This window comes from Sarcophilus harrisii, chromosome 2 (assembly GCF_902635505.1).
Source record: "Sarcophilus harrisii chromosome 2, mSarHar1.11, whole genome shotgun sequence".
NCBI classification, from domain to species: Eukaryota; Metazoa; Chordata; class Mammalia; order Dasyuromorphia; family Dasyuridae; genus Sarcophilus; species Sarcophilus harrisii.
Window position 1 is genome coordinate 178,630,295 of NC_045427.1, and position 9,471 is coordinate 178,639,765.

Below are 9,471 nucleotides of genomic sequence, written 5' to 3' on the forward strand. Positions count from 1 at the left end.
TTTTACAAAGTGATTTACATATATAATTTTATTTAATCTTCACAATTCCAGTTACCATTATTACCATCTTCATATTACAAGAGAAGAAATGAAGGCTCATTTTCAGTGACTTGTGCAGGACTGCTTTGCTAATAAGCATCTGAAACAGGACTTATATCCAGGTCTTGATTCCTTGGTTCATCCTTCATTCATCAAGTCAAAATTTGTGTTAGAATATAATAATAATAATAGCTAACATTTATATAGTGTTTACTATGTGCCAGGCACTATGCTAAGCTATTGTGTTCTGTTTGGTTTTCTGAAGGTCTTTGGAGCAGCTTTCATTTCAGTTGAGTAATCCCACAAGAATAGCCAGGTGTTAAAGTCCAAAGTCTTTATTTTCTCCTTCACAATCTAGTTTCCTTGCCTGGGGCCCAGGCTAGCTTTCTTAGAGCCTTTCAGACTGACCTTGGTCTCAATGGGGGAAATGCAGGAGGACAGGCCAGCCACCATGAGGCTGATGAAGATGGAAATGAATCTCTTTTAGTCTGAGGGCTTGAGCTCCTACCTCCAGTTCACTTGTCTTCTCTGTATCTGAATCCCACCTGGTTTATATGCTCTATTCTAAGTATAAAACAATCATTATATCACTAGCAAACCATTATTTGTTATAAGATTAAATCAATCATACCAAACTTAGAGAACTATTATCACCATGCTAAACTAGATATCCATTGTCTTTATCAATTCTACTGACTTAACACCTTGTAAGATTCCTTATTTCAAGTTCAGAATTCTGGCCCATAACACTAAGCACTTTACAATTATTATCTCTTTTGATCTTTACTATAACCCTAGCAGATAGGTACTATTATCATCCCCATTTTGTAAATAAAGAAACTGAGGCAAACAGAGGGTAAGTGATTTGCTTAAAGTCACACAACTAGAAAATATCCAAGACTAGATTTAAATTCAAGTATTCTTGACTCCAATTGCATTACTCTATCTACTGCATCACCTATGTAACTGAAATAGTCAGCCTTCAAGTCAGGAAGACCTAGACTATACAATTCAGTTTTGATACATAAAGACTATGTGACTGGAAGAAAATTACTGAACCTCTCAGTGCTCAAGGACACTGACAATATGAGTTCTAAAAATTTTGTTGATGTGCTTAATGGAAAAAGTTTCCACATTGGGAGTTCCCCTACATTGATAAAATCACCAGTGTAGACTATTCCTCATAATCTAATATTTAACTATCACATCATGATAAAAGATTTTATTTAATCCAAATTTCTCTTGCTACCACTTTATCACATTCTGCCTTTATCTTTTGTCCTAATAAAAGGAAAGCTATGAAATCTTACCTTGGTACTATATGCTATATTAGTATTTATAGGAATACCTTTTAACTAATTATTTGACTTCTAACAGTTTTGGGAAGAGCCTAACTGCTTAAGATATACTTTGTTCCTGGTACTTGAAAAAAAGTCATTTTTTTAATCAATATTGCAGTACAAATTTAATGTGTTACTTAACACATTACATAATTTGCAGTATTGCAAATTGGTATTTAAAATTTCAATGCAGAAATGCTCTCTGGGTAATATGCAATCTGCCTTTCCTTGTATCTCCAATTTTCTGCACAGGCCAAGACACATGGCTTAGATGTAGACTTAAGATGTTTCTATCACTAGGATCATGGAATATAGTCACAAAACACATAGGAAGAATTGCATAGAATAATCCCTCTTAATTTTCAATTTTATTAATAAAATTGACTGTCATTTATAGGTGTATGTGTAATACATATTTGATCTTCCCAATAAACTATAGATGTAATTAACTCTATCTTTCATATGAGGAAACTGAGGCTAACAGAAACAATGACAGGTCTCAGAGTTAAGACCTAATAAGAATCAGAGGGAAGATTTGAACCCAGGTCTCACTTCACTCCAATTCTAGTGCTAGCAAGTATTCTACTAATACCACATTGTGTCCTTGACAGCTCTTTGAGAAAAAGTCTTATATTAATCATATTCAAATTGACTTATACCCATTTTAGAACTAGTTAATTTCCTCTCCTAGGTCTCAATCCCTAGTCTAAACAATGAAGGAATTTAGGGGATCTCAAGGTTATAGAATCACATATCACAGAAATTGCAGAGAAATCAAAGGTAATTTAGTCCAACCAATACCTGAACAGAAGGCATTTGGCATAATGGAAATTCCACTTGAAGTAGGGAAAAAAAATCTTCCTCACACAAGTTAGTTTTTCCCCCTGAAAGCAATGAAATCATCTTTAAGACTTAACCTGGTCACAAAGTCTAAGACCTGAAGCATTGACATAGCTTCCTGGCTCCCTATCTACTATCTGGTTACCAAAGCATAAGTAGTTGGGGACTACTTAGGCTTAATAAGAATTGCTAACTGAGTACACCACTGTGGAAGAAAGGCCAAGGCCACCAACTGCATCCCAAACCATCATCCAATCTTTCTGACTTTTGTCTTGCCTCTGGACTTCAATGGCTAGAGTAGAGAGTTAGGCTGACAACTTTGAACAGCTCTTCCTCACTTAAATCCAGTTCACCTCTTTGAAAACAAAAGATGAACAATAATAATCACTGTAGCAAATGCAGAGGCCAAGAAGTTATACTTAACTGAATCAATGATGTATCCTTGTTGAATATCCTTCCCATGCTATTGTTAAGCAATCATTTTTTGCTACATATAAGATAGTCAGATTGTGTCTCATTCCATTTTGATCCCAAGCATAAACTAACAAATGAGCCTTGCCTAGAACAGCATTGATTTGGGGTCAAAAAAATCAAAATTTAAACCCAGCTTAGCAAGTTAATAAATTATAACTTTGGATGAGTCCCTCCTCCCTCCATTCCTTGGGCCTCTGTTTCCTTATCTGTCATAATAAGGGGTCAAACTAGATCCATATGATCTCTTCCAACTCTAAATCCTATGATCCCCTCTGCAATATCTCTGATAAATCCTCATCCAACCTTCACTTAAATAGATAACTATTATAACAGGGAACTGACCATTGAGGAAGGACATTTTATTTTTAGATAGTCCTAATTGTGAATGAAATTTTTCCTTATACTTAAGTGAAATTTCTTTCTGCAATTTATACTCATTGTTCCTAGATCTGATCTCTGGATTAAGAAAAATAAATCTAATCCCTCTTTCATTTAGTAGCTCTTTAAATAATTGAAGATAGGCCCCCAGTGAGTGATAAAGGTACTCAAAAAACACTATTTATTAGGAAATTTTTCCCACTATTGAACAAAAGTTGACTCTCTACACTGATTCTAGTTTTCCCCCTGATTAAAAAAAATCCTCTTAGATACATTTATATCTAATATCTTATCTTATTAATATCTTAATCTATATCTAAGATATTAATTCCTCTTAGATATAACCAGATTTCTACTCTTTAAAAACACCCTTAGCTTCCTAATATCTCCTCTGATCTCTAAAAACATTTCCAATTATTTCCATCAAATCGCATATTCTCCAAATATATTCCAAAATCCTTTCACATTCTTCCCTCCTCCCATCTGATCCTATCTCGCCTTCCTTTCCTCTCTCAGCATGATATATGACACATAATGAGTATTAAATATTCTTTTGATGGCAGTATAATGTATTATGATAGAAAAACAATTTAGAAAAGGAGCTTATGCCCCCCTTGTTCCCAAAAATATGACAAAAGGGAAGAAGTTGTAGCTTTGACACATAAAGAAATGAAAACCCTACTCTTCAATTGACTTAAGAGTTCAACCAGTTGATTTGACCTGATGACCTTGACCTTGGCAGATGTGTTGAACATGGAAATAAGACTGAACTTAAAACTGACAGTGAGCTCTATCAAGACTAAGGACTCAAATCTCAACTATGTCACTTATTTTCTGTGTAATACTTGGAAAACAGTTTTCACTTGAATCATTTTTCCCATGTGTAAAAAGATAATATTCATATTTTCTAACTCATCAGATTGCTATGGAAAAATCAAATGACATAAGGTATATAAAATTATTTTGCAAACTAGGAAACATAGAACTATAAGGATTGTAAAAGAATTCCTTTAGGTGACCATGTTCAAAAATTGCTTTCTCCCAGTTTGGAAACCATACAGAGGCTTCTAACCTGTACTGCAATATAATTCAATTCCACATAAAAAAAGTACCTTTGTTACATGGAAAGAGAAGTTTCTGATATTTAAAAACATATGTATTTACAAAAAGCCACTTCTCTCTTATAGTTTCCCATTTATTTATGCTCTTCCCTAATTGTCTGCCTACCTAGTCTATTCCTGACCTCAGCTTCCAACAGTCAGTTATTGCACAATGCTTCTAGAAAAAGGATCCAAATAGATTCATAAATGGTCTTCACAGAAACCACTGAAGGACTAAGTTATTTGTCATAATATAATTCTGAGGTAAGAACAGTATGTTTCAAGATGGTAGGATTTGAGCTAATTTCCACCACTGGAAATTTTTAGATATCTTAACACTCTTTTAATATTAAAACAAATTCAACTTTTTTGAAAAATACTGTGGAAAAAAAACAAACAAACAAACTCTGTGCTTTTCTAAGTACTATTTCAGTTATTGTCATGTATTCAAACCATTCAGTCACTCATTAAATAGCCCTCAATTCATCCAGGCCACAGATCCTAGGTACATTTATAAGAGTCCTACATCCTGTAGCAGTGTTAGTTACAGCATGTTAAGCAAAAGAGCTCTATGCATACAATCTTTTCAATGTTTATCTAATAAATAAAGAAAGAAAGGAATGAATGAAAGTACTCAAGTGGTCTAATTTTATCTATATCCAAGACAATTTCTTAAAGTTTTCTTCCTAGGGAACTTGCCACATTGCGATATCTATATATACTAAAAATCCATAGATGAATATACCCTATATATAAATAGAGCAAAACTGTTATCTCTTAATTGATCTCTGTGAACGTCATCTAGATGTGAACAATTAAACAAAATAACTATTAATGGATATCTCTGAAACAACTTAAACTTAAATTGTTAGAATAGGGAGATTTAGTGGGATCAATCAGCTAGATAATTACCAAGTTATTTATTGCAATATTCCAGAAATTGTGCCAAGTGCTGAAGCTATAAAGAAAGACAAAAACAGTCAGCCACTAACCTCCAGGCACATTCTAATGATAGAGACAACATAAAGCTATCTGTGTACATATACGATAAATACAATATGAACAAAAAATAGAATCGAAGGAAAGGTATTCATAGTTGGGAATGAGAGCGAATAGAAAAGGCTTCTTGAAGATGATAGGATTTAAGCTGAATTTTGGACAGGGAATTCAGTAGGCAAAGGTGAGGAGAAAGAATAGACACCTGTGTGTGTGTGAGAAAGAGATAATGAGAAAGACAGATAGACAGACAGATGGAGGAAGGGAGAGAGAAATGTTCAAATCTGAGATTTTGGAAATTCCCTTTTGGCAGTTGAATGGAAGACTGGAGTGAGGAGACATTTGAGGCAAGCATATTAATCTGAAGGCTATTTCAATAATTCAGTCATGATGCAATCAAGGTCTACAAAGGGTGGTAATTATATGAATGAATATATAGAGAGCGAGGTATCTATATCTATATATAAATTTATATAGATATAGATAAAGACATATATAGATATATATGATGAGGTTCTGAATGGTGTTTTGGGCACAAATCTAAATTATGTCAAACCTCTGAGAGCCTCCCTCTGAGGAGGTCTTGAGCAGTCTCACTTTATCATTCCTTGTCAGAAATCCAAGTCATGTCTCTGAGGTTAAATTTTCCCTATAAAATCTACTCAATGGTCATTCCATGGCTGCTACCCTCCTTTGAGTCAACCTGCCACAGCACTTTGCCTCATGTCTTTCTCCTTACCTCTTCTCCCCCATACCGCATTGTTAAATTTAGGAAGGGGAACCCCAAAAGTTTGGGATCCCAGACTGGTGTCACAAGGTATCTCAAAAGAATTTGCAGGCTTGAACCTATCTCCTTAGACAAGGGGCAAAGCTTTACTGCAACAGTAACGCCATTACAAAATGGGCTGAATTATAAGGGAATTCAGCAGAGTAATGGAAGCAAGGAAATATTTTTATCCAACTTTCAGTCATAGATAGCTAATTCTATGGCTCATAGATAGGAAGAAGTAGTCCCCAGAATTTGGTTCTCTTGACCAGATTATTACTGACAAGATTACCAGTCAGCAATGAATTGAGGAGTGGTCTTACTCATTATTGTCTCAGGAGTTTGATCTGTGAGATCCTGAGGCAGAAATCTAAAATCACTGACTTATTGCCAGAACAGAAGCCCCCCTAAAATCAGGGGACCCCAAAATCATATTATATCAACATGGTACCTCCCCTAACTCCACTATGCTTCCCAATCCCACTTCTCTTCCTTATAGCTAACTATTTCTTTTAGGGTGCTAAGTCTCTTTCAAGATTTAGTCTGCAGCTAAGGGCATGCCCCAAACTCAGAGGGTGGTCCTTTTCTACTGGGTAATTATGAGTTCCACTGAGGAATTTGTCTTTCATATGCTCTCCCAACTCTATTTCATATTTACATCCCCAGTATCTATTGCATCCCTTCATTGGTCTTTAACCTATTCCCCTAAATAAATCTACTTTTTGCCAAAGAGCATTGACATTGTAAATTCTTCACATAACTAAACCTCAGTTTTTGATACCTACCATCATCTGGTTTCTATATAACCCACATCATATTGATCCTCAAACCATGTCATATGTGTGGGTGTGGGTTGGGTGAATGGTATTTTAGAGGTTTGGAATACTTGGGTTGATGCTACTAAGAAAATATTCTGTTAAAATAAGTCATTAAACTATGACATATTTAAATGTATAGGCCTGCTTGCCATCTGGGGGAAGGGGTGGAGGGAGGGAGGGAAAAAGTAGGAACAGAAGTGAGTGCAAGGGATAATGTTGTAAAGAAATTTTCTTCAAACTAAAAATAAAATAAAATAAAATAAGTCATTAATAAATTTCAAATCCTGCTGTATGTAGTACTGTGAAAATTGTACTAGATTGAAAGTCAGAAGACCTGAATTCCAGTCTAGGTTCTATACTAATTGACAGCATACCTTTGATACAAACCATTTAAACTCTAGGCCTGATCTTCCTCATTTGAAAAAATAATAGAGTATTACAAAATTGTCTCAGAAGTCCCTTCCATTTTTAACATTCTATGATTCTTCTACCTTGTTTTAAAACATAAATATGAAAATAACATAGAATGATCTTGAAATATATGTATATTCTTACTCACTAAACAAACAATTATGAATTATTACTTAATCATGGGTTGTTTGTTTGTTTGTTTGTTTTTTGCCTTCAGGAAAATCTTTAGCCTGAATCCTGTACATTGCCTATTCCCAAATCTTTATCAACTTGTCACCTGCCTGATGCAAAAAAATGCATCAAAACCTGATATTTAGAGTTTTATATGGAGGACAATTATATTCTAAATCTCCCATTTCTCTTTAGAAGTTATCTAATCCAGTGTTCCACTTTTATATCTTTTTTACATAGATAAAACTTTTCTTTCTTTTATCAAAAGTCCTACAATAATCTTTCTCCAGGATAAACAGAAAAAGAAGCCTCTGATGAGTGGACTAGCAATTCAATCACTTCAATTATGTCCAACTCTTTGTGACCCATTTTTGAGTTTTTGTAACAATAATACTAAGGGATTTCTCTCTCTAATTATTCTCAAATGAGGAACTGAGGCAAACAGAGTTAAGTGACTTGCCCTGGGTCATACAGCTAGTAAGTATATGAGGTCAAATTTGAACTCAGGGAGAAGTCTTCTGATTCCAAGTCCAGTGCTCTAGCCACTGCACCATCTAGATACTGGAAGGCTAGAAGAGAGAGCCATAAAATTCTCCCAAAACTTCCCTTTATAGAAGGATCAAGAATTTTCCAGCTAACCATTATTTCTTATCAACTGATCTGCTTGTTTTCAACTCCTCAAACATTCCTGACATACCCACCCCATTTTTAGCTTGTTTTTTTGTTTTGTCTTTCTCAATTAGATTATAAACTCATAGAAGACAGATTATCTATTCATATCCACAGTTACACAAATGAAAGACACATAGTAAATACTTAATAAATATATATTGATTATGACAAAAGAAAAACTGATTTAATATGTAGGATGTCTATGTATTTGTGAGTGAAATTCTAATTATCTTGCAATCTATTTGAGATTATTTGTAAACAGGTGTGATTCTTATTCTTGTCCTCAAATTAAGCTTATACAGATTTTCTATTCAATGTGCTCAATATCTTTTTATATTCTTTTGAAATTATTAGAATTTGAATATAAGTATTCCAATGGTACATATACATATGGTATATAACCTTCAGTTGCCCTTTTTTCACTATGCAACCCATCCCTCTTTTTTGATTGGACAGGTCTTTGATGACAGCTTTTGTACCACTTCTATATATAATCTATTGTTGTTCATATTCTGTTGCAACCTTATCATACTCCCTTGCATATCTCCAATGCCTTTTGAGTGGTATTCAACATCAATTCTCTGGTGACTGCAGGGTTCCCACAATATTCCAGGATAATAATTGGTATTTTTAAATGGACCACTGTAACAAAAGGAAGCTTGGAGTCATTAAAAAAAGCTATAAAAGATAATATTTCCAATAACAATGGAAGAATGTATCACCAATATGCATACCACCAATATTTTCTGCAGTATTTTAGAACTGCATGCTGAAGGGTGCAATAGAGTATGAGTTTTGAAGCCAGGAAAGATTTTGATTCAAATCCTGCTTTGAAATTTATTAATTGACTATGGAAAAGTCACTTAATTTCTCTAATTGTCAAACTTCTTTAAAACATGGATAGTAATATCTAAGGTATTTACTCACTGGATTATTGGAAGAATCATTAAAATGTATGTAAAGCATTTTGTAAACATTAAAGGGCTAAATGTGAGACTTGAATTATCTTTGGGAAATTTTGATCCAGATCTGATAGTAATATTAATCACAGTTTAAGTTAGGCAGACTCTTACATTTGATATCTTTATCTCTATAGTAATTTCTATTCCCTAAAAAATTATGTGCATATTGATCATCATATTTCATTTGAACAGCATTTGAAAGCATAAAACAAACTAAAGATTTTAGCAATAGAATGCAACAAACTCCCTGCAACAAACTTCAACTATGTTGCCTTGGTAACATGAAGTTCTATTTGACCATGAAAAGGTTTCATAATCTGATCCCAACATACCTTTGTAGGCTTATTTTTCACTCCTTTCAAACAAAAAATCCTTTGCTCCAGTCAAAGTTAATTAGCTGTTCCCAAAACATGCCATTAAAGCACAGCTCAAATGTTATCTTTCCCATGAAGATCTCCCTGACCATCAATCATATATTCATATGTATATCTCTCAGAGGACTTT